General features: G+C 42.6%; 1 long non-coding RNA gene across 1 annotated transcript; it reads left to right on the top strand.

Annotated features, from left to right (window-relative positions):
• The first annotated feature begins 8,592 nt into the window (after window positions 1-8,592).
• LOC140683651 (uncharacterized) lies at window positions 8,593-21,383 on the top strand. The gene is made up of 3 exons (XR_012054866.1): window positions 8,593-8,787; window positions 12,675-12,873; window positions 19,977-21,383. It is a non-coding gene; the product is annotated as an uncharacterized lncRNA (long non-coding RNA).
• Window positions 21,384-22,551: the final 1,168 nt, after the last annotated feature.

Below are 22,551 nucleotides of genomic sequence, written 5' to 3'. Positions count from 1 at the left end.
TCTGTCAGCTGTTGTGTCTGCCTGGGAGGACACAGGGCTTTGCACATTAAAGGGGGAGGGGTGCAGGAGTACGAGGAAGTTCCCAATGGAAAAGGTGCCACCATGGGCTGGTGTCGTGCTGGGACACCGCAGGCAGCGCTGGCTTGAGCCCTGCTCCAGAGCCCAGGGGTGTAGCAGGGAAGGCTGTGCCATCACAAAGAAGATGCAGTGTCCCTTTCATCACTTAATGGTCCTGGGAGGTCCTGGGATGTCTCTAGCGGAACACAGGTCTGTGCAGTCATTGTGATGTGCCCATCAGCCCTCTGCAGACGCCCTGAGAGCCCTCAAATGGTGCTTGTTGACTCTGGTTAGAGAACTAAAATGATCCCTAAAACACCGAGGACTATGATGGGAATTTTTACACTCAGTGTAACTGTAAGCATCTGAAATGTAGGCTTCTTAATCTAAAATTGAATCATGACCCAGCTCCCACCAGCATCATTCAGCAATGGGCACAGCATGACTGCTGTGGTTAAGTGAAATGTGCTGTGTTTGTCAGGAGAGCTAAGTGACTTTCCAGACAAACCTTTCTCCACTCCAAGCAGGTAATCCTATCAGCAGGCCTATTTCCAGTCCTGACTGCTGGATACTTTTCAGTTGTGAGATAAAAAAGGGAAAATCTTTCTAGTGTGCCCTGAACAGGAAGGGAAACATGAACTCTGGCCACCTGGCTTACCCCAGCAGATACCTGGGGACTTGCTGGCTCAGTAGCTCTGTTTTGTGCCCTCACCTCTCTCTTACCTTGGTCAACACCTGACGGCTGGACACGAGGGGTGGGTGGACACCATGGGGCTTGCAGAACATGTGGGGGTGGTGAAAGAGTTGTTTTGTATGAGCCATCATCTGAAATCTTCAGATTTCAGTATTTCTTCAGTTGCCTTGTGATTAGCAGCTGTAGTTCAGATCCTTTGTCAGACTTTAGAAGTGCTCTTAGCCTCCTGGAAAACGACTTTGTGGGGTCAATGCTGCCATGTTCACTCTTTCCCTAAGAGGATCCTTAACCCCAGGTGCCTTTTTGGGTTCTCCCTCTGCAGCAGATGCTGTCCCAGCCTTTCTCACAGATTTTTTTTCCTCTGGTCCCTTGCTGCACACTGGGCTTTGTCTCACTCAGATGCTGCCAAGTGCCTTGTGTCTCAGTGTTTCACTTGATTGGGGATGAACATATGTGCATGTGTGTATGTGCGTGCAGGAGGGAGGAATGGTATTTAAAATTAACCAACTTTGAACTTCATATTACTGCCTGTAAAACAAACCCCAAAATCGTTTATTTCTAGGCTTCTGCCTTGATTCCCAGCTTTTGATTTAATCTTAAAATATTTAATCATTTCCTTGGCAAATGACACTAAAATTGGACAGATGGTTTAAACTTAGCTCTCTTCCCTGGAGAAAAGCTGCTCAATTAAAAAAACTGTAGCTCTCACACATTCAATTCATCCTTATCAGGCTGTCCCAATTAATCCTTTAAATGCAGTGTTACATAATGTGGGATCCTCTCTCCCTCATTTACTTCATCTTGTCATTATTTCCTCTGTGTTTGCTTACCTGCGCGGCGCTGTTGGGAGCCGAGAGAGCTGCTGCAGGAGGAGAGGTGTGGGACATTTCCCAGTCACATCTGTTCCAGCAAAGGCAGGGGGGTGCACAGCCATCACACCCAGTTGCTCATGTTTTTACTCTCTGATATAGTTTTTCTCCTTGGGCAAATGATTTGTGCAAATCCTTCAAACAGCAGAATTAAATTTCTATTATGCTGTTTTTTGAAGAGCCATTTTCTGAATAATCCCTTTCTGCTGCAAGTGCTGAGAGTGCTTGGCTTACAAGGTATTCACTGCTTGTGAAAATGTGTTTCTGTGTGTGCTGGGGGAGTGCAGTTGGTTTTGCTGCTGGGCTCAAAGACTGTCAAAAATGGCCATAATAAATCCCACTGGAGACTGGGAGATCTAACATTGTTAGTCTCGCCTCTGTGTGGTACTGCCTGCATCGTTTTGCTCCACCACAGCATTAAGAATAATAATTTGGATTTAATAGGTCTGGATCTAAATCATGCAGTCAGAGAGGGCAGAATTCTACCTTGAGGAGCATTGGTGCTTCTTCCATTGCTGTGAGGCTGTGGAGAGGAGAAAAACAAGTCTGGGACACACGTCAGGTGTTCCAGCTCACTTCTGCTTTATCTTGGCTGTATGCTGGGCGCAGCACAGTCCTGGGTGAGTAGGGTTCAGGGCTGCCATGCACTCCCTGTGCCCTTCATGTGCTCCATGGGCACCCAGCAGTGCTGGATGGGTCTGTAGAGTCTGTGGGCAGGCTCCCACTGCACCTATGTGGAGCATGGAGAAAGCCTTGAGCCCAGGGAAGTGCTAAATTCATACATAGGTTGGGTTTATTCAAGGCACCTCCAGATTGTAATGGAGGAGACTGCCCCAGAGTGGCATCTTTGGCCACTGTGGTTCTGCTCTAAATAGATTTCTATTACTGGTCCAGAAGAGCTGATATGCAGGGTAATAAAACCTGAAATTTGAAGGGCTTTGAAGCTAGTCCTATTTTGAGTGGGAGATTGGACTGAGGACCTCTAACAGTCCCTTCTAGCTTGAATTTTTCCATGATTCTACAGTCAGAGAATATTAAATGCAATTCTTAAGAAGGACAATCATTAGGAAATGCAAAACAAAATTCACTGTTTTTCTCCTCTAAATAAAGGAATAGAATAAGGCAATCTGCTCTACATATTTATTTAAATACCTTCCTGTAGTATTTGTGTTTCTCCTGAGTAATTCCTTTGACTGCTAACAGTACTGGACAATGGCTGTGTGGGAAGGGGAAAGCCCCACATCTTCAAATATCTGGAATTTCCTTTGTATTCTACAGTTATTAAACAAGGTTTTGTTAGTTACCTGGAGAAGAGCTTTTGTTATTATTATTTTTCTGCAGGACAATTTAATTTATACCAATTCAGAGTATATTTGAATTCTGAGCCGTGAAAGCAGAATATTCTGTTTGAAGAGATTTGTGGGGAACCACTGAAAAGTAGCAATGTAGATCTTTTATTCAATCTCTATATCAAAAAAGGGAAAAACTTATCTAACACTGAGGCAAATAAGAAATAGAAAATATTTACTGACAGGGCAGAATTTTTTTCACTGCTGTTTGTTTTTCCAGTCATTCATCCAAGGCTGCAATTAAATGTGGAAGGTACTGGGAGGCTGCTTACCTGGGGAATTATTCCACTGCTTTGTTTTCCAGGAATTCTGGGTATTCAGGGAAATGTCAGGACCTCTTAATTCCTTCTTCTTATTTTAAGATTATTTCTATGTGTCAAGTGCTGAATCATTAGTAACTCTTAATGGCATATACTTGCAGTAAAAGCAAAGCAAGTCTTCATGGCCTAAGACATCTGTAAGCTTTGCCAGGATTTCTGATACTTGTTAGTCTATGCACTGATCCTCTTTAAATCCAAGTAGTTACAACAATGCATGCAGAACTTCTTTGTAGTAAAAAGTCTGATGCTATTATGATTCAGTAATATGTTAGCAGGAAAAGAATATTTGCCATTTAAAAAGGGAAATTCTAAAAATATGAATTGAAGCATTGATCTTATTGTCATTCCTGCAGATTCTTCTCCTCTTTTAACAAAAGCATTTTGACCTAAATTTTCCCTGCTGCAGTTCCTATTACAAGGCTGAATTGAGACCCTCACTTTTTGTGTCTCTGTCTCTTCCGTTGTAGAAAAATTATTTTCTGGCCATGGAACAATGTTGGGAATTCAATTTTGTTTAGATTCACTAAGGGCCCTGAGGTCCCCAGTGAAAATGGGTTTTGAAGGTATCAAATCTTTTTGTTGCAGCTGCAACAACCAACTTACTTACAAATATTTTAAAATAAATTAATGTAAAAACAAACTCACATAAGGCCCTGACTGTTTACTTATAAGCAGCCTTCTTTGAATGCTTCTAATTTGTGGAAATTAATTACGAAACACAACCATATGTCCCTGTAATTACAAGAAAATAGATGGAAGATGAGGAGACTGGCTGCATCCCGTGCATGAATAAATCTCCTCGTCAAACACATCAGCTGTAATCCCTCCCTGGGGAATTCAGTGCAGCCACACAGCCATGGGCTCCATCTGTGGCATCCTGCCATACTGCTGGGCATTGCTGTACCATGGAACTAAGCCTTCTGCAAAGGCATTCACAGTAACAGGCTGGTGAGGCTTTAGCTCAGAAGTGGAGCAGCGAGGGCTGCTTTTGTGCTGGTGGCTGAGGAACTCGCACCTCGCTCTCTGCCTTTTCATAGGGACCCTTATCTCCCATGCCCAGGTCACTTCTGAAGCCTGGGGAGCAGTAGGAGAGATCCAGATGTGCAGTATTGAAGCTTCCCTTTGGTCCCGAGGTGCTCAGGCTGAGCAGAAGCAGTTCAGTTCCACCTTGGCATGGAGATGGCCATGTGGAGAGCAATGACTGGCAGCTGCTCAAGGGGTTGCTGCCAAGGGATCCTGGAAACTATTACTCAATACCTTTAGGTTTTCTGCAGTCAATAGCAAGGACAAAATGTACACATCTGACTCAGCCATTGTGTCCCAGGATTAATTTATTGACTTGTATGGAATTACTACTCCCGCTCCCCGCTGCCGAGGGTGGAACAGAGCTCCCAAAGGATCTTGGTGAAGGTTACAGAGAGGGGAACCACACCTGGCATAGCTAAAAGGTTTTCCACAGATAAAAGGTAGTTCTTTTCTTTTGACTGCCTGTGCTAGAAGAACAGCAAGTATATACTTTTCAAAGTCCAAGTCAAAAAGAAAGCCTAATAACTACTCTTGACCCAAACAACAGTGTGTGTGAAACTCTTCCAGGCTTTCATTTGATCGCTGGGAGAAGATCCCTGGTTATTGAATTTGTGTCATCATCCTGCTCTCCCTAAAACACTGCTGCCAGTTTTCATCAGGTGGTGTTTTCTGTTAAGTGACAATCAGGAAAGAAGGACAGGAAGAAACCTGAAGCTGTGTTGCTCATGACAGGCTCAGTATCACAGTGTCCTCTTCAGGACTGTCATCACCCTGCACAGAGCCTTTGTTATCAGAGATGATTCCCTGTGACACCATGTCATTTAAAAATTATTGCACGCACTCTGACATTGCTTTGCACATCTTCTGTGTGGCCATCCATCCATCAAAGAGGCAGCTTGAAAAATGAATGCCCAGCTGAGCACAAAAGCATATACAAGTCTTACACACATTAGTTTTGTATGAAAAGTTGTGAATGAAGCTCAGCTCCCTTCTTACCATTTTTTATCTCTGGATACATATTGATTTTGTATTTTAAATGTACAATAACCACTATAATGTGTAATTTACTTATTAGACTAAATAAATATTTATACTCTTGTTTTACAGACTTTGACTACAGGTAAATGACTGTTGTCAACCATCTTTCATCTCCAACAATTTGGCTGAACAAATGATGCAAAACCAAGTGTGCCTAAGGAGCACAGACTTGAGGTCCAGAAGTGAAAGTCTTCCAAGAGGAATAGAAAATCTGGTGGGACCAAGGAAAGCCAGGAGCCCTACTATGCTTGACTAACGAAGGTTCAGCCAAGGAAATTTTTGATAGAACATCAAAAAGCTGAAACAGATTTGCGGCTTTCGGGGGTCACTTGCGGCTGTCCCCCGTCCCTCCCCGGCCCCCCGGGACCCCTCCGGCTAGCTGTCCCCTCAGGGGACCAGGGTTTGCCGCTGTCCCGCTGCACTGGGCTCACCAGGCAGCGGCTGGGTTGGCACGGTCCGAGCGGCGGTGCGCCTCGGTCGCCGCGAGGATTCGGGATTAAAGAGACGAAGAGAGGTCAATTGTATGCAGTCCAGAGAGATTGTATTGCCTGAACAGTTGCAGGGACAAAAGACCCTGGGCTACTGCCCAGATACAGTTTTATACAGCAAAATTAAGAGATAAGGTCTAAACAATAGAGACAGTGTCCAGCCCGGGCTCATCAGAACCACCCCAGGGGTCAAGTCCAATGGGAACTGCTCAGGGGTGGGGAGAAGGGGGTTACAGAAAACTGCTGAAGTGAAACTTCCCCAAAACAATGGGGCATACATAAATGTATCTTTTCCTCAGTTTCCCATTCCCAAGGCCTTTCTAAAACCCTTCCTCCACACTACCGCGCCAGCGCGATAGCAACACAGATTGTTTTCTTTTTTCTCAGGACTGCTTTCTGACTTAATGATAACCCATTCTTCCCTTTTTTATATTCTCAATTCCCCAGGTGCTCCTTGTGGTAACCTTTCACTTTTTGTATCCAGAGAGCAGGATGTTTCCTGTGGTGTGTCAATAACAATTTGGTTTTCTCTGACATCAAATTGAAAAATTCAGCTGCCAAGTCCAATACTGGCAATTCAGCTGACAAGCTCAATACCTGTGACTTAAATATATGACAAATGTGAGCTGACTTGAACAGTAATTTCAAGTAACCTATCAAGATATTGAAGATCTTGGGTCAATTTGAAACTAAGGTAAAAAGCCATTAATATCTATTAATGCAGGACTAGCATTGACAAAGTAGTATGCTTTGACATGGGTTGGAGAGAGGCATATGACCCGTGTGCTTGGAAATAGTTGTGATATCTAGAGCAAGGTGAATATTGAATACATAGTCCTTTTTTGTAAGGTTGGATTTTTGGTTTTGATATACATTATATCCTTCATTTCTAATAGCATCACTGTGATTCACAGCCCCAGAGAAAAGCAGGCTCAGTTTTGCCTGCAGTCAGGTTTGATGTTTGTACTTGAACCTATCTTTGAAATTCTCAAATTTCAAAATTTGAGTTAGAGGTTGGTGTTACACATACCCATCAGCTGAACTGCAGCCCGATGAAATGGTAAGTACTGTGAGACATTCCAGCATCATGAAGTTTGTCTCTGTCCTTAACTGGAGTGAAAAGCTGGAATTTTGAAATGCTTTGCAGAAGAGAAAACCTAAAAATATTTCTGGTGGAAACATCAGACAAATTTCTAGAAATGCAGCATCTCAGTGGGGTGTCAAACAGTGCCATGGATGTCAAGCAGCTTCACCTAATAAGGTGAAAAATATATTCCAACCTGCCCTGTTGTGCTCTGTTCTACTGTCAGTGCAATGGGAAGAGAAAAGAACAGTTGGACATGAAGGAAGACCACGAATTTTGATTTTAAATAGTTCAGAAACTTTTTTCCATGGAACATATCAAGATAGGACTCTTTCAGAGAAACATTAGAATACTTCTTTATACAATGCCATTTGCCATGTAGTTTAACAATGACAGATAAAATATGCCCATCTTCCCTGATCGCTCATCCCTGCCAGCACTTCTCTCATTCCATCATCCCTCCTTCTGCAGCCAAGGACCCAGCTGCTCCTTGGGTGCTGGAGCTGTGGAAGGTCTCTGCTGGGATGGTCCTATCAGGACATGGTACAGCTGTGCCAAGCAGGCAATTCTCCTTTAAATAAAAGGAAATTTTTATACCCAAGGTGTTCACAGCCTAAATCAAGCTGAGGACTCTGTGTTAACCCATCTCTTGAACCTAGATAATACATCTTTGAAAATGAAGGCCTGTGTGGCCTGGCATTGTTGTTTTGTGCCATTGCCCTCTTTGAGTGTGGGCTGTTTTGGGAGGGATGTCTCTCTCTTTCACGTGGAGGTCAGTATCTATCAAAGAGGTGGTGTCCTCTTTGGAATGTGGTTGGGCAGCCTGGAGGTGTCACATGTCTTCTGCTGCCTTGGACAGGCTGCCAGAGCAGCAGTGCAGTTGCCCTGCAGCCTGTGGCCAGCAAAACAAGATGGTCTCTTGAGCAGTATGTCTAATTCATGAAAAAGCTCCAGTGTAAGAGTGACCAGAATCTCCTTGTGGTGGTCTTGCCAGTCAACACAGTCACAGGAGGGAAGGCAGTCAGACTTTTACCAAGAGCTAGGCTTTAATCACAGAGCAAACAGGACATAGTGGGATTCCTGTGTGTGCTTCAGGGCCTGACTTAAACACTACTGGGAGTTAACCTCAGTGTGATGCTAGAACATCCTACTAGCTGCCAAATATGAAAAATGTGAAAACAGTTGATTGATTGATTGATTGATGGATGCAGACTCCCACTGGGCACAGTGTATTCATGGCTTTGGAGATGGATCCTCCATTTGTTCTCCCAGTTTGGCTCTTCTTGGCTGAAGATCTAAATGTTCTAAAGAGAATTTATCTCCAGCCCTGTTTTCTCTGAGTGTGTAGGCACGGATGAATACTTGGCTATGGAAATTACTGTGAGAGTTATTAAAGTATTTTAATTGTAACATTAGTCTTGTGGAATGTAGAACACTGTCTTTTTAATAAATTGCATACAGAAGCACTAATTAATATTCTGATGGGGTGCTGTTTGTGTGTGTGCCTATCTGCCACACAATGTCCTGCTAACAAAGCACAACACTCACAGCTGTACAATAAATTAATCATTCTTCAGTGAGAGAAAATGCTTCATCTTAATCTCTGTGCCATTCCACATGTCCCATTAATTAGCATTCAGTAAGCACCAAGAGCATGCCTGGTGCTGTGCATTACAGAGCTTGCAGACTGGGCATGGGTAGATATACCCATGGCAAAGACCACGCTGGGAGAAGTAGGCACCCAAAACCAAGCTGGGGATGGAGGCTGAAGACAGGAATTGAAGCTTCACTCTATAGAAAAGACAAGGACAAAGTGACTGCAGACTTTGAAAATTCTAGTTTAGTATTTAACTGCATCTAAGGTAGGAATCCTCTGAGTGTGATAGTAGGGCAATGGGATTTCTAACGTGGCTGTTTTGGGGGAAGGAGCAGAAGTCATCCTGTTTTCACTAATACTGTGGTAGATATCAAGTATTTGAGTCCAATGCCAGCTCTGCATGCCCTAAGTCTCCATTTAGTGCTTTGGTGGTCAGTGGTTATGTAATAAATGGAAAGCACAGTGGTGGGTGGTGATTGGATAGCAATCCTTCCTCTTGTTTGCTCCAGTTCAGCTTTCCTCTCCATGCGGGGTTCGTAGGGCTGCAGCAGAGCTGGACCTCTGCTAATGACAGGCGTTGGAGGAAAAGATTGTGTTTCATTAATTTGACTGTACGTAACCACTGTTATCCATTTCCCTGTAAGCCCAGATGCTGGTGACTGTAAGGGGAAAAACATTCTGGCAATACCTGAGATTAAATGAGAAAATGTGATCACTTAAAACAAAAAGGGAAGACCTGACCAGAAAAGAAAGACTGCAGTATCATTGGTTTGCTTGTCTGTCATGCTATTGCTGTATTTTAATCTCAAATTCAGAAGTAATAGCAGGTGTAATTTTTCTGCACTAAGGTGAAGACCTGTTTTTTATTCTTTCAAGTACTGTTTGCTTGGCAGGGGATGGACTCCACTGACAGATGATTTATAAACTGTGATCAAGAGCAGAGAAAATCCTTTTGCCTTCTCTGGCTTTTAGACAACCCTGCAACAGAGTGAGGCAGCAGGATCCTAGAGCAGAGAGGGAGATCTGCTGGTGGTGCTGTCACGATGCTGCCCAGCTGCTGACCTGGACACAGAGGGGCTCGGATGGGTCACAGGCAGCTGTTGGATATGTGCCCACCCTGGCAATGGGCTTGGAGCTCTGGTGGAGCAGGGTCATGGCTGCAAGGAGTCAGCTGGAGAGCTGCACAGTGTAGGCTTTGACTTTGGCTTTGAAGCTGAGCTCTGGAATTAACAAACTGATGGGTTAATATGCTCCCTGCACTCACACTGTGCTCCTTTGCTGCCTGGGCTGGCTCGAGAAGGACAATATTAATATTGATATTGATATTGATCTGGCAGTTATTCCTCTTGTGTGACATTCAAGAAAATGAATGTATAATATACAGAGGTCAAGGTAGGCCACTCCTGGCATTTCAAAACGAAGAGGAAGTGAAGACAGAATAGCTCTTCTTCTGTTAGTTCAGCATTCCCATGACCATATTTCTGACTTTTCTGTCACAGCAGGTGACTTGTAGGCACTACTTTATGTACTTATACAAACAAATATACATACAAATATGCATATATATGCATAAATGCCAGTATAGCTCAGAACATTTTCTTGGGTGACTTGCAGTTGTATACTCACACACACTGGTATACACTATTTTTGCAGATACTTGATTAAGGAGCAATCACTAATAAATGCCTGAACCTGATTTAAAGATACTAAAATGATAAATCTCTTTTCACTAGAGATAACAGGTTTAATTTTGGCTGAAAAATCCTCCACAGATTTTGCTTCCCAATGATCCATTTGTAGCTTAACAATTAATTTTCACATTTCTACTCTGTGAAGATGTGGAATTCATTTCCTGCTGGAGAGGTTACTGGAATGATAATGCGCAGGTGGCTTGAGATATAGCATAAATATATTATGCTTTGGTATGTCTCATTTTTTATGTAAATATGGAAATGCTCAGTGAAGATGAAGCAGTTTGACACTGCAGCAGGGCGGTGCCTTGTCTGGCAGACACTGTGAGACTGTTCAATAATGCAAACCAAGCACTGACCACAGAAGCTGTGGCTTCAGAGAGGGTGCCCTCCCCACAGAAGCTGGAGGGTGTGAGGCTATTCTCATAATTTTATTTTGATTGAATCTACAGCTTGCAAGCAGTGAATGAAATGCAAGGAAAAGGATGCAGGACCTCTGCATAGTATGAGAGCTGTAATAACATTGTATGCTTGCTCTCCTTGGACAAATTTCCTGATTTTTCCATATCAGCCCTTGCCTACTAACCTTGGAGGAATAAGGGAACATCAAGGCACCATAATTCAATGTCAAGATTGGTGTGGTGGCATTTGAACAGTTTACTCACTGACTGGGAGACCTTTAAGTTATTTTCACTGGAAACATGGCCTCCCTCAGTTTCTGTTGGCTGTATTTTGGGAGAGAGATTCTTACTGTTCCAGGAATTGAACCCAAGGAAATCCTAGCTACAAGCAAAAGACTTTGAAGAGCAAGACTATGTTATTTGTCCTGAGATCACTGTTTCAGAGGGGCTGTGTCTGCTGTGGTATCACGAAAACATCACTGTTATATCTCAAGATGGCATCTGACTTGGTGGTGATTTTCTGAAGCAGGAACCTCAGAAAAGGTGTGAAGAAAAATAAAGACAAGGAGAAACAGTTTTTGTTCTACGCCCCTGGCATCTCATGATATGGTGTTTGGGCATGTTGAGAGGAACTGGCCTGTGCCCTGGTGCTGGGGTGGGGGCTGCTCATTTACAAGCTGCAGGATGTTATTTGGCCCTGAGTGATGCTCAGGTCCCATAGGGGCCCTGGCTTTGGGTGCTGGGAGAGGCTCCTGCTCTGGACGCTGATACTGGGCTGTCGGTGGGTTGGTGAGGTTAGGATCATGTCTGCAGGAAATACTTTATACCACCTTGACAATTGGTTTCCCCACCTTTTTAGGTAGGTGCAGCCATAAACCAGGCACTTTGGGAGAATTACACTTTGCACAGGGATTGGCAGTGTTGCCAAGGGACTTTCAGCTCAAAATGGTCCTCTCGTTTTGCCTTTCTTTCCAAATTGCACTGCTTCACATTCAACTCTGCTCAACAAAAATGGCTGAAACAAATCTGCCACTGCTGCTCAATTCACAATGATTTGCAAAACAGATCTGAGCCTGAACAGTTGTTACACAAATTAGGACTCAATGTGCAAATGAAAACTAGAAAACAAACAAAACGCAGCACATTGTTGTGCTTTGTTGTGCCTCTCCACAAGGCAGGTTTGAGGAGGGATGTTTGCTCTTTTCCTCAGGAAAGCAAGGTTGCCAGCTGCTTTCCCTGTTGACAAAACAGCAAGCCTGGGAGAGGCTCACTTTGCCATCAGATAAATGGGAGCGCTTCCCATTGCCGTCATGAGTGGCAAAGTGCATCCCATGAAGGCAAAGTTTAGCATCATTATAACTAACAAGTAACTCCTGGAATTTTTCCCTCCACTGGCAGTTCATAAAATGTTAAGAGACTAAGATTTGTACATGCCTAAAGCTTTGAATAGGTCAATAAATAAATAAATATTCCTCTGCAAAGAAAATGTTTCCCAGAAAACAAGAACTGCTTATACAGTGGGGGATGCTCTGAATGTGAGTGATGAGGGGAGGAAGGGGACATGTGATGAGCAGATGGGGGATTGTTACCCTGACCTTATCTTCCTTATACTTAAAAAATAAATTTTTCCTTTCTTGCATGCCATGGAAACAGTAGTATCTGCCAGAATAAACACCATTCAACCTAATGACCATTCTCTTGAAAATACCCCTATAAAAAATTCAGTATGTGTGAGCAGTTTATGAAGTTCTGGTACAGCCTGACCTAAAAATTCAAATCAGAATAGTTTTTCGCCAATTCATTTTGACTGAAAGGCTGATGCACAGCTGTTGGTTTGAGAACTGGGTGATTTTTCATCTTTTTCAGTTAATGACCCAAAACCAAAAATAGTCAAATTACTATTTAAGTCAAATGACACAAGCCATGAGCTTCCCATGTACAGCCTTGATCTTGGCGAGTCAATAATCTTTGCTCTTCTACCATCAGATTTAGACATAGTTTCTCTGGGCAATACTCCCATAAGTGTCAATCACAGCTTAAATTCAACTTTCATTTTGCAGCACCCTGCCCCTGCAGCTTGATGATGGAACCATGAATTAGGTGGTGCAGGAGGGAGAGGGAACTTCATGGCTTCTGGTAAATCACACGCAAAACCAGCAACATGATTGCATGTTACAACAGCCTTTGTGGTTCTCTATGCCCAGACAGAAACAATGGGTGATGCAGACCAAAAGAAAGAGCTGAAAGCTGCGGTACCAGGTGAGTCTGTACAGAAGCAGCCAGGTCTGGAACAAGTGATGGTCATGGGTACGTGTGAGCCAAAAGCAGGAACTATTTCCAGCTTTGTACAGGGCAGGTCTCAGGCCCTCTCAATTTCCCACCATGGTCAGGGTTTGCTGAGATTGTTGATCAGCTCCTGCAGCTCTTCCCGTGCTACTGTCTCACACCTGCTTTTGGTCAGCTTTTCCTCAGTGAAGTACAGCATTTAAATAAAATTGCTATTTCAGAGTGCTTGCTTTGGGATCTGGGAATTTTCTGAGGTAGGAAAAAAGCTGTTCTTTAAACTCCTGTGGATTAAACCATCATTGAAATAATAAGTAGAAATAATGCAAAGGAAGTTCCCTCATCCTTTCAGTACATCTGTGCCCTGCTGTTCTTGGGTTTGCCTGGAAGCACTCAGATGCAGGAAAGAAACTTGTGATTTTTTTGTTGCAGGCCTGTATAGGCAGAAGGTCTATATGGAAAACTTACCTTTTTCACTGTAGTTTTTGAATTACTTAGATTGGAAAAGACTCAATCCTGTCATACACCTAACACTACTAACTCCACCAATAGACCATGCCACTAAGTACCTGTCTACATATCTTTTAAATAAAAGCAATGTCAAAATCATCTGAACATGGATTCTCAGGGAATCTGTGCATTTTGAAAATGCCTCTGTTGGGAGAAGAGTGTGTACAAGTGCAATTTTCAAATGTAAACCAGAATTATTAATGAGTTTATAATAATCACTCATGCCTCTCATCCAGAGCTAGTGGTTCTCTGGTGGCCTTCTTTCATCGTGCTGCAACAGCAGTAGTAGCAGAAAGTGCTATTACTGTGCACTAGCTTTCTATTAATAATGCATATATTAAAAGTGCTTTTTCCAAGGTCTGCATGCTTTTTCTAGAGAGTAGGAAAGCGGTGACAAGCATAATTTATGCCTGCTCTTGTAGATATTTGCTTTTTTGCCTCATGGCAGAGAATAGCCCATGTTTCTCCCTGCCCCCAGAGCCTGATGGATGGGGGAGAACAGGAATCTTCTTGGCTGCCACCGGTCACAAAGCACCACTCAACCCTTGTGTGGGATGAGTGGGAGTATCAGAGGGCGTGAATGGGATTTCAGTGGTTGAGGCACAGCACAGAAGAAAACACTGTATGGAGTCAGCATAGCCTGCTGCCTGGCTCCTGGCATTGAGGGAGTGCATAGTAAAACACTAAATGCAGTTTAGTCATTGCTGGTGGCCCCACTGGTAAATATGTATTTTCCTTCTGATCTCAGAGCATTCTTGCCATGTAGTATCTCCCTGTTACCAGATTAGCTATTGTGGTATGGCTGGTTTGGGAAAAAAAGATTTTGTTGCTACAGAAAATTGTGCCTTTTGGGAGAAATAGCAAACACTGAAATATTTCAAATCAAAATCAAACATTTTCTCAACTAGCAAGCCAGGACAATAAATTTCAGTCCATATCTGAGGACTGGGACAGACACTAATTTCTGAAAAGGCAGCCCTCTCTCTTCCTTGTGGGGTGTGTCCACAGGTAGCAGGATTGGTAGCAGACCAGTCGAGATTTAAATTTCCCAGTGGTGCCAACCTGGTGATTGAAAGAGGTTTCCAAAGACTTTAAGAGAGCAAATATACACCAGATTGTTGTGGTGCTATCCAGGGGGACCTCAACAGGCTGAAGAACTGAGTAGAGAGGAACTTTGTGAAGCTCAACAAGGGTAAATGCCAATTCTTGTACCTGGAGAGGAACAATCCCATGCTCCTGGTACAGACTGGGGGCTGCAGCTCTGCAGAGAAGGATCTGGGGCTCCTGGGAATCAGCAGGCTGACCACGGCCCAGCAAAGGCCAGCAGCCTCCTGGGCTGTGCTGGAGGAGTGCTGCCAGCAGGTAAAGGGAGGGGACCTCTCCCTTCTGCTCAGCGTGGATTAATACACATGAGGAGTGCCAGGTCCAGTTCTGGGATCCTCAATACAGAGACATGGATATCTTGAACCGAGTTCAGAACAGGGCCACGAAGGTAGTCAAGACACAGGAGCATTTCTTCTGTGATGAAAGCCTGAAAGAGATGGGACTGTTCAACCTAGAGAAGAGCAGGTTCAAGGAGGGCATAAATACCTGATGGGAGGAAGTGAACAAGAGTGAGCCCGACACTTCTCAGAGTCTTCTTCACTGAAGATGCACTGGGAGCAAATTAGGAGTAAAAAGGAAAATTTAATCTGAATGCATGAAAACAGCTCTTTCCTTTGAAGGTGGTCATTTTGGCACATTGCTGCCCAAAGAGGTTATGGAGCCTTCATCCTTGTAGCTATCCAAACCCCAAGTGGACAGTCCTGGGAAACCTGCTGTAGCTGGCCCTGCCTGAGCTGGAGAGTTTGACAGGATGATTTCAAGAGGTGTTTGGCAACTTCATCTGTTCAGTGATTCTTTGATATATTGGTTGTGAACATCTGCTTGTGTCTGATAAATAAAAAGTGCTTTGATTGATATGATTACTCCAAGTGTAAAACCTAAAATACAAATAAGAAATAAACCCTTAAAGGAGCCAGTATATTTGACAATGTATTGGTCCAATATTCACTGGTGATGAGACCTGCCTGTTTTTAATGTTTATTAAATTGCCACCTGGCAGAGATGAGAGATCCTCATCTGAAAGCAGTGACATTTCAGTATTGCTTATACGATGATAAATGGAAGCCTGACATACCTACAAACACAAGAAAATGTGTGTTCCCCAGATAAAATGTCTGTCTTGGTTATTTTCTGGAAGCAGCACAGGGCAGTTATGTATATGCAAAGCCTAAGAGACAAAGGGATTTTTTGGATTATTTTTTAAGCACCAGTTTTTTCCTAACATGTTATAAATGAATAAACCTGTCATTGAGCTGAGATAAATTACTTGAAGTTCCTGGGAACTTATTACTGGCATCCCTTGTTTCACAGCTCTGACCTGCCCTTCCAAATGTTTTCTTGTTCGTCTGCAGTGTGTGGGCCCCTCCTGGATGGCTCCACTGTGGCTGCAGCATTGAACTCAGAGTTGGATGCCACATTTTCCTCTCATTCCAGCTTGCATATGACAGAAGTATAGCTGTACACAGTTTTTATTTTACAGATCAACTTTACAATTTCCATATATTCAAGAGGTAGTCTTTTAATTCTCCCCTCTTGCCCCCCACCATTTCAATCTACATTTATAATTTGCCTTGGATCATCATCAGTCATGTCTTTTATTTCTCAGTACCGGTTGTTCCATTACCCAGGCAGGGAGTCACTGAAATAGTTGTTCTGTGTTTGGATGTTTTTCCCCCTGGAGTTATTTGCATAACCATACAAAAGGTATCAGGATGCACAAATTATAGTGATGACCAAGGCACTAATGCTTAAGCCCTACTTTATTACTAGAGTAGTTATTGGAGGAACACTGGTGTCCTTCTGCTATTTCCATTGAAATCCAGGGTGTGATGTGTGGGCATAAGACAACTCTGGGGTTTACTACCTGCAGAAGACAAGTCTCACATTTTCAGTACTATGGGACTGACTCATATATTTACAAAACCCTCACTCTGCCCAGAATAGAGCAGCAGAAACAATGCATGTCAATGGAGATTAAGAGGAGGATATTTGAAAGTGCTCAGGTCCTGTTTTGAAAGGGGAAACAGACTGTTCAGCTTTTGACTCTCATTATTACTCAGGCTTGGTAGGCCTTGGAGAGGTTTAGATCACCTTTGAAAATCAACCTTAGGTTCTGAAAGAAGAGATGAATTGTTGAAATATTGCCTTTGGTGTTGAAATAATAGCCCACTATATTTACCTGCCAAACATGCGAGTTAGCCAAGCCAGTGCACACACAAATGCCCTTACAGGGCAGCAGATTCTGTGCTTTTGTGATTACTGCTTCAGTGCAAATGAGTTTTCCTAATTGTATGTATAGATATGTTCTGAAACTCCAGCATCTCCAGTTTTGAAAATTTATCTAAGCTCGTCATACTATGAGAAGTCTCTCAATACATTTCTATTAAAAAAAACCCCTAAATTGTAATTTAAGCCCATTAATTTTCCTTATGTCTTCTCTAAAAATCCTAACTCAGATGCTGTATCAAAATCCACCCCACTATTTCATGCCTGCTTTCGCCTTCAGACATCACATTTCTGCTTTCCACCTGTTACATACATAACCTTTATGAAGACTGCAAGATACCTTGCATTTGAGGGGCAACAGAGCCAGCTGGTGCATCTCACAAATAGCATCTCTACACCTACATCTGTTTGATGGTATTTTGCACTGCATATACATAGAAATGTGCACCACTTGTTTCTCTGGTTTTGATAAGAAGGCATAATCAGCTCTGAACAGTTCAGCAAAACTAAATAACTGTTATTTTTAAGTACACTGCCTAAGGGAAGTTTTCAGACAATGTGAAGGACGTTAATGTATCTGAGTCAGGTTGAAAGTCAGTGAGAGTTGAGGGCTGACTTGCTCTGCCCACCCACCCTCCAGTCATGTCTCTCTGTGTCAAAACTTTTCCAGGCTCTGTTGGACCTTGCTCATGTGAATATCTTTAGAGGAGTAGGGCTTCTATCCTCTTCTGTTTGGTGAGATGTGTGAGACTGGCATCCCTGACTTTTCAGGTGTTGGTCTGGGCAGTTGAGTTCCTCTGTGTGGTCCTGTGGGCATTCCCTCAGTTTGCCTCCCTGCCAGCAAACAGGTTGCATCAGTAAATGTCTCACAGGTAAAACCACTTGTGCCTCCTTGCAAATAGACACAGTTTGAGTCTGTCCCCCTGCTCCGTGTTGTGTGTCAACTTGCTCCAGGAATGGCCTGATGATGACCACAAGAGAAGCCACCCTTGGTCTGTTGGGGTAGACCCTGCTGCTTTTCCCTTGTGGTGCAGAACAGGAGGTGAAAGTGGGATGGAGAGGGCTCAGACCTGGAGTAGCTGATGAAAATGACTGGTTTTACTGCTCTTTGTGGAATTGTGGGGCACAAGGTTGTACAATGATGTGGTTTCTCTGTCTGAGGCAGCTTGTCCATCCGCTCCAGACAAAAGTAGACAAGCACTCTGGTATCTAACACCAAGTCATCAGAAAAGACTGACCCATCCAATGAATTTCTTGTGATGAATCCCACTGTTTCCATAGAGATCTTCATTTTTACTTCTTAGGCATGTCAAATGAATCAGAAATAGCTGGGTTGTATTGTTGTGCATTTCAGGCCTTTCATAGTTTGATAAAGCAGATAGATGGAAATATAATGGAAATAGAATAGATTAGAATAGAACAGAATAGAATAACTATTTCAGTTGGAATGGACCTAGAATGATCATCTAGTCCAACTCTAGTCCATGTTACTGTCAATATGTCTGTCACAAGGGCAGAATCTCACTAGTGAATTTTTCATGGCCAGGTTGGGACGGGGCAGTTTCCAGGACATTGATCCTCGTGATGAAGTAGCTTTTGCTTCTCAACCCAGAAAGCCCTGCAATTTGTTAGTTTGGAAAATTAATTTGTTAGTTTGGCATCTTAGAAACCACTCAGAGCGTCCCAAAGCTCGACACTGTGGACTGTGTACACATCACATGCCAAGGTTTCATGTGCTGGTGCTGCCTGACTTTCCAACAAGCTGCATGGACATACTGGTTCTCTGCTTTGAGTGGCATCTCTCAGAGCAGAATTGTTAGAAAGCATCCTCCTGCCCAGTAGCTGGCAGGTGAGGGCCTTTGCTGGCCCCAGCAAGGTCTCACCAGCTGCCCAGAGCCCGGGCTCTTGGTGGGGCTGTCTGACCACGTCACTGACTATCACTCGTATCTGCACTGACACAGTCGAGGTCTCAGTCAGATAATCTTGTGTGGCTGCCCAGGAATGCTGGGAAGGAGCTAATCTGGCTGGCAAGTAAAAGGCACTTCTGCAGCTGGAACTGCTACCAACCAGTCAGCCAGACACCATGGAAAAGTCACATAAGACAACAAACTTGTCCTTTATTAATAAATGCCAGGTGACAGCTAGATTTTGAGACAGAAGCTTGATTAATTCATTGCTTGTGTTTCCTCTTGAAAGTGACAGCACCTTCTTCTTTCTCTGACATATAACAACCATGAACTGAAGGTTAAAGGACATGATCAAATTTCTTATTTATCTTCCCTGGTTCAGAGCCAGCACTAACCTCAAAACACTTGGATTTAACTAATTAGAAGTCCTGTGCAGGGAGTGCTAGAATGGGAACTGGATCAGCCCGGAGCTCAAGCCAGCTGCTGGCCAGCTCCTCACATCTGCCAGGTTCCCACAGCTGAATGTAGGCTGGACAAGACTTCTTCCTCACGGATCTCTGTCTCCTTCCTCACCAGCTCCAGGAAAGAGGATGTCTCCATGTGCCCAGAGCTGCAAAGCTGGCTCTGGCTGAAGGCAGCTCAGCTTCTATTCCAAAGGTAGCTCCCAGGGCCATGGAGTTGGGAGAGAAATTCTGCAGGCAAGGGATTTAAGACTGCTTTAAGACCAGTAGTCCTCACAATTATTGCAACTGCTGAAGAAAAAGTACAAAAAAAAAAAAAAGGCAAAAAGGTGCTACATTTTCCAAAAACCTGTGAAGTGTTGTTCTGGCTCCTTCCATCTGCCTCCTTTGCCCCAGCTGGCACTGGGTTGAATTCAGGTGCTAGAGAGAAAAATAGGAACATTAAAAAGAAAACAGGCAGTTTTGCTTTGATTTTCCTTGGTATGGAAAAATTTGAAATTCTGGCAGAAATGTTTATGTGATTTTTTTTTCCTATGAATTAAAAGAGAAAGGATTTAATTTCTTTCCTCTTGCTAATAGGTATTTTAGAATTTCTTGTATTAGTCAATTATAGTTTCTTTAAGCATAACCTTCCTTTTGCTTAAATGTAATTTACTGCCATAATTTGAATTTGTCCTCCACATAGTAGAGATACAACAGGAGGCACAAAATGCATTTATTCTTTGTACAGTGTAGCTTTGTCTTTACCAAATAGCAATATAAGATGTTAAGTGACATTATTTGAAACTAAATAATGCATTTTCAATTACTTAATAATAATATTAACGGGCTTTCTCAAACATGATATTTTATGTATTTTCTTTTAAAGCAGAGATCCAAGACCGCAGAAACTAGTTTAGCCCATGGAAGAACTAAAAATGTTGCTACACCATCTATAAAGGAACATGAGGGCCAAAGAGGCTGCAGAAATAAATGTTTGGAACATGAAATATCCCATGTTTGGAGATCTTCCTGTAATTTGGCAGTTCTTCTCTTCTGTCCATACTCTCGTGGTTTCCCAGTCCTTGATGTCAGATTTCAAGATCTTGGTGCTCACTGGATCTGGGGTACAGATTTATGGAGAATATTATCAAGCTGAAACAGAATCTGTCAGGAAATGTTTGTGTTGTGGTATTTATGAAACATAGATAGTTTTGAAGGCTTGAGAAGTGTCATGCCAGCTTCAGTGCATTAATCAAAAGCATCTTCAAACTAATTGATTTGCTCTTGTATTTTCCATATGCTCTTCTTTTAAAGTAGTCTGCCACCACCATAAAGTCCTGTATTGCATGATACAGTGATAACGTCTTTCTGAGAATACCTGCTAATAACTAAGCTTTATAGGGGAACAAATCTTAGCATTCACAAAGGCCACTGCCTCTGCCATTTATGTGTCTTGAATTTTTGAAGCTAAAAAATGGAGCAGTGTGTTGTGACATTATTTATGATGCCTTAGGGAGAAATTTTAAGTGATGGCTCTGCCTGTGATGGAGTAAACATTAGAGCTGGTGGGGAAAATATTCTTCCCTCATCATGAAATTTCTTGCTAAGAATCTTGTTTAGCAGAAATTTATATGGAGTCAAGTCATTTTATTTCACTGGAAAATATCATGACAAAATTTTCAAGGACATTCATTATGAAAAAGGCAGCTCTGGATGTAAACAGCATATTCAGCTGGATGATATAGGAGCCTGATGTAAACATATCTGGTGCATACTCAGGGGAGAGTATTTAGATTTTTGGAGGGAATAGTAACTTTTTTTTTTTTTTTTATGAATTGACATTGTGAATTATTATTCTGTAATCTAATAGTGAACAAAAAAGATATGGTGCATCAATAAAACCAAAGAAGGAAATAATGTGTGTTTCCCATTTTTCCTTTTTTGTTAATGAATTCTGTTGCTTCTGCTAATGTGGGACACCTATAGAGGTCCTACATGAGGCAATGGTGATGTGTGCTGGGTTCACATCACAAGCAGCCCTAGGAAAGTCATGAACCTGGATTTGCTCTTCAGTGGTGTACGGGGTCTTACCTAGGAGTCATTAGTGGGAGAGGTGGTTATAGATGCAACCACACTGCAAATAGTTTTAATATTGTGGTGAGAGAGCAGGAGAAATTAATTCAGCATGCAGATGTTACATTCAGAAATAAGAAATGACACTAAAAGGCAGTAATTAGTAAAAAAAGTCACACAGAACAAGCTCAGCCTCCCTCAATAGTCTGAAATGCTAAAAGCAAAGGTGTAACATGTGCCAAAAATCAAAAAATAAAGAGTGATACAGAACAACATGGTCAACAAAAGGTTAGGGTGGCTCTAGAGAAGACAAAGATCAGAAAGAATCAAAGAATTTTATTTGTCCAAGAAAAACAGATTTTTTAAAAAAATAAATGTAATGGCAAGGTTCACAAAATATATGAGCTGAAATTTAAACATGAGAATAAGAGGGCTGAAAAAAGCATTTAGAAAACACCTCAAAAAAGGCACACAAGCCCAGAGTAAAAATGTTCCTTAGATATAGCTAAAGAAAGGTAATGAATTGGTAGAAAAATATAAAAGGGACCTTATGATAAATGGGACTTCACGGACAGGAAGACATAGCAGAACAGCCCATTGGAACTTGGAATGCATTGCTGAAAGCGTTGAAGACATTTCCACACTGGCTACATTCCTCAGGGCCTGTGAGTCAAAGGATTGAAATCAGTGTGAAGAAAATATGTGAGAAATATTAGCTCAAATAGCTGAATTAGATAGTGCTGGCCAAGGTTTGTAACCTCTCTTTACTAAGTGCCTTTATTCCTGATGACTGGTGAACTGGCAGTGTAATTTCCAACAACCCAAGAAGAGACTGTAGAAGATTGTTCATGGGGATGATGAACCAGTGATCCTGACTTCCATTCCTTGTACAATGGTGGACTTCATAATAAAGGATAAGTTTTCTGAGTATTCTTGAGCTGAGAAGTTGTCATGTTCCCATAACTTCTGAGAAGAAGTTGTTGTGGGAAGGGCATCCTGCCCCAGCATCCTGCTGCAGTTTTGGAAATGTTTCTGGAAGCTGGTGGATAGAGGGGATGCAGTGTGCATCATGTGTTTGGTTGGGTGGATACTTGGATGAGCACCAGGTGTTGCTCAAGGAAGGAAGCAGCTTCACTGCTTACAGGAGGAAAGTCTGGGTACAGGGTGAAATCTGGTTAACTATTGGAGAGGTTAGCAATGGGAGGGTAACAAATGGGAAAGGTGTTTAACAAATGGAAAGGAGAGGATAGAGCCTAGTGGTCACTTTGCAGGATGGAGAAGAGTTAGCATGGGAGTGATGAAGGCAGTGGATAAAGTGAAGACAGAAGTAGGATTTACCAGATCCATCAGCATTCAGAATTCAGAGGGCATTCAGAATGGATCAGAGAAAG

Source organism: Taeniopygia guttata, chromosome 3 (assembly GCF_048771995.1).
Source record: "Taeniopygia guttata chromosome 3, bTaeGut7.mat, whole genome shotgun sequence".
NCBI classification, from domain to species: Eukaryota; Metazoa; Chordata; class Aves; order Passeriformes; family Estrildidae; genus Taeniopygia; species Taeniopygia guttata.
Note: the sequence above shows the minus strand (reverse complement) of the source record. Positions and strands in the feature narration are given on the sequence as shown.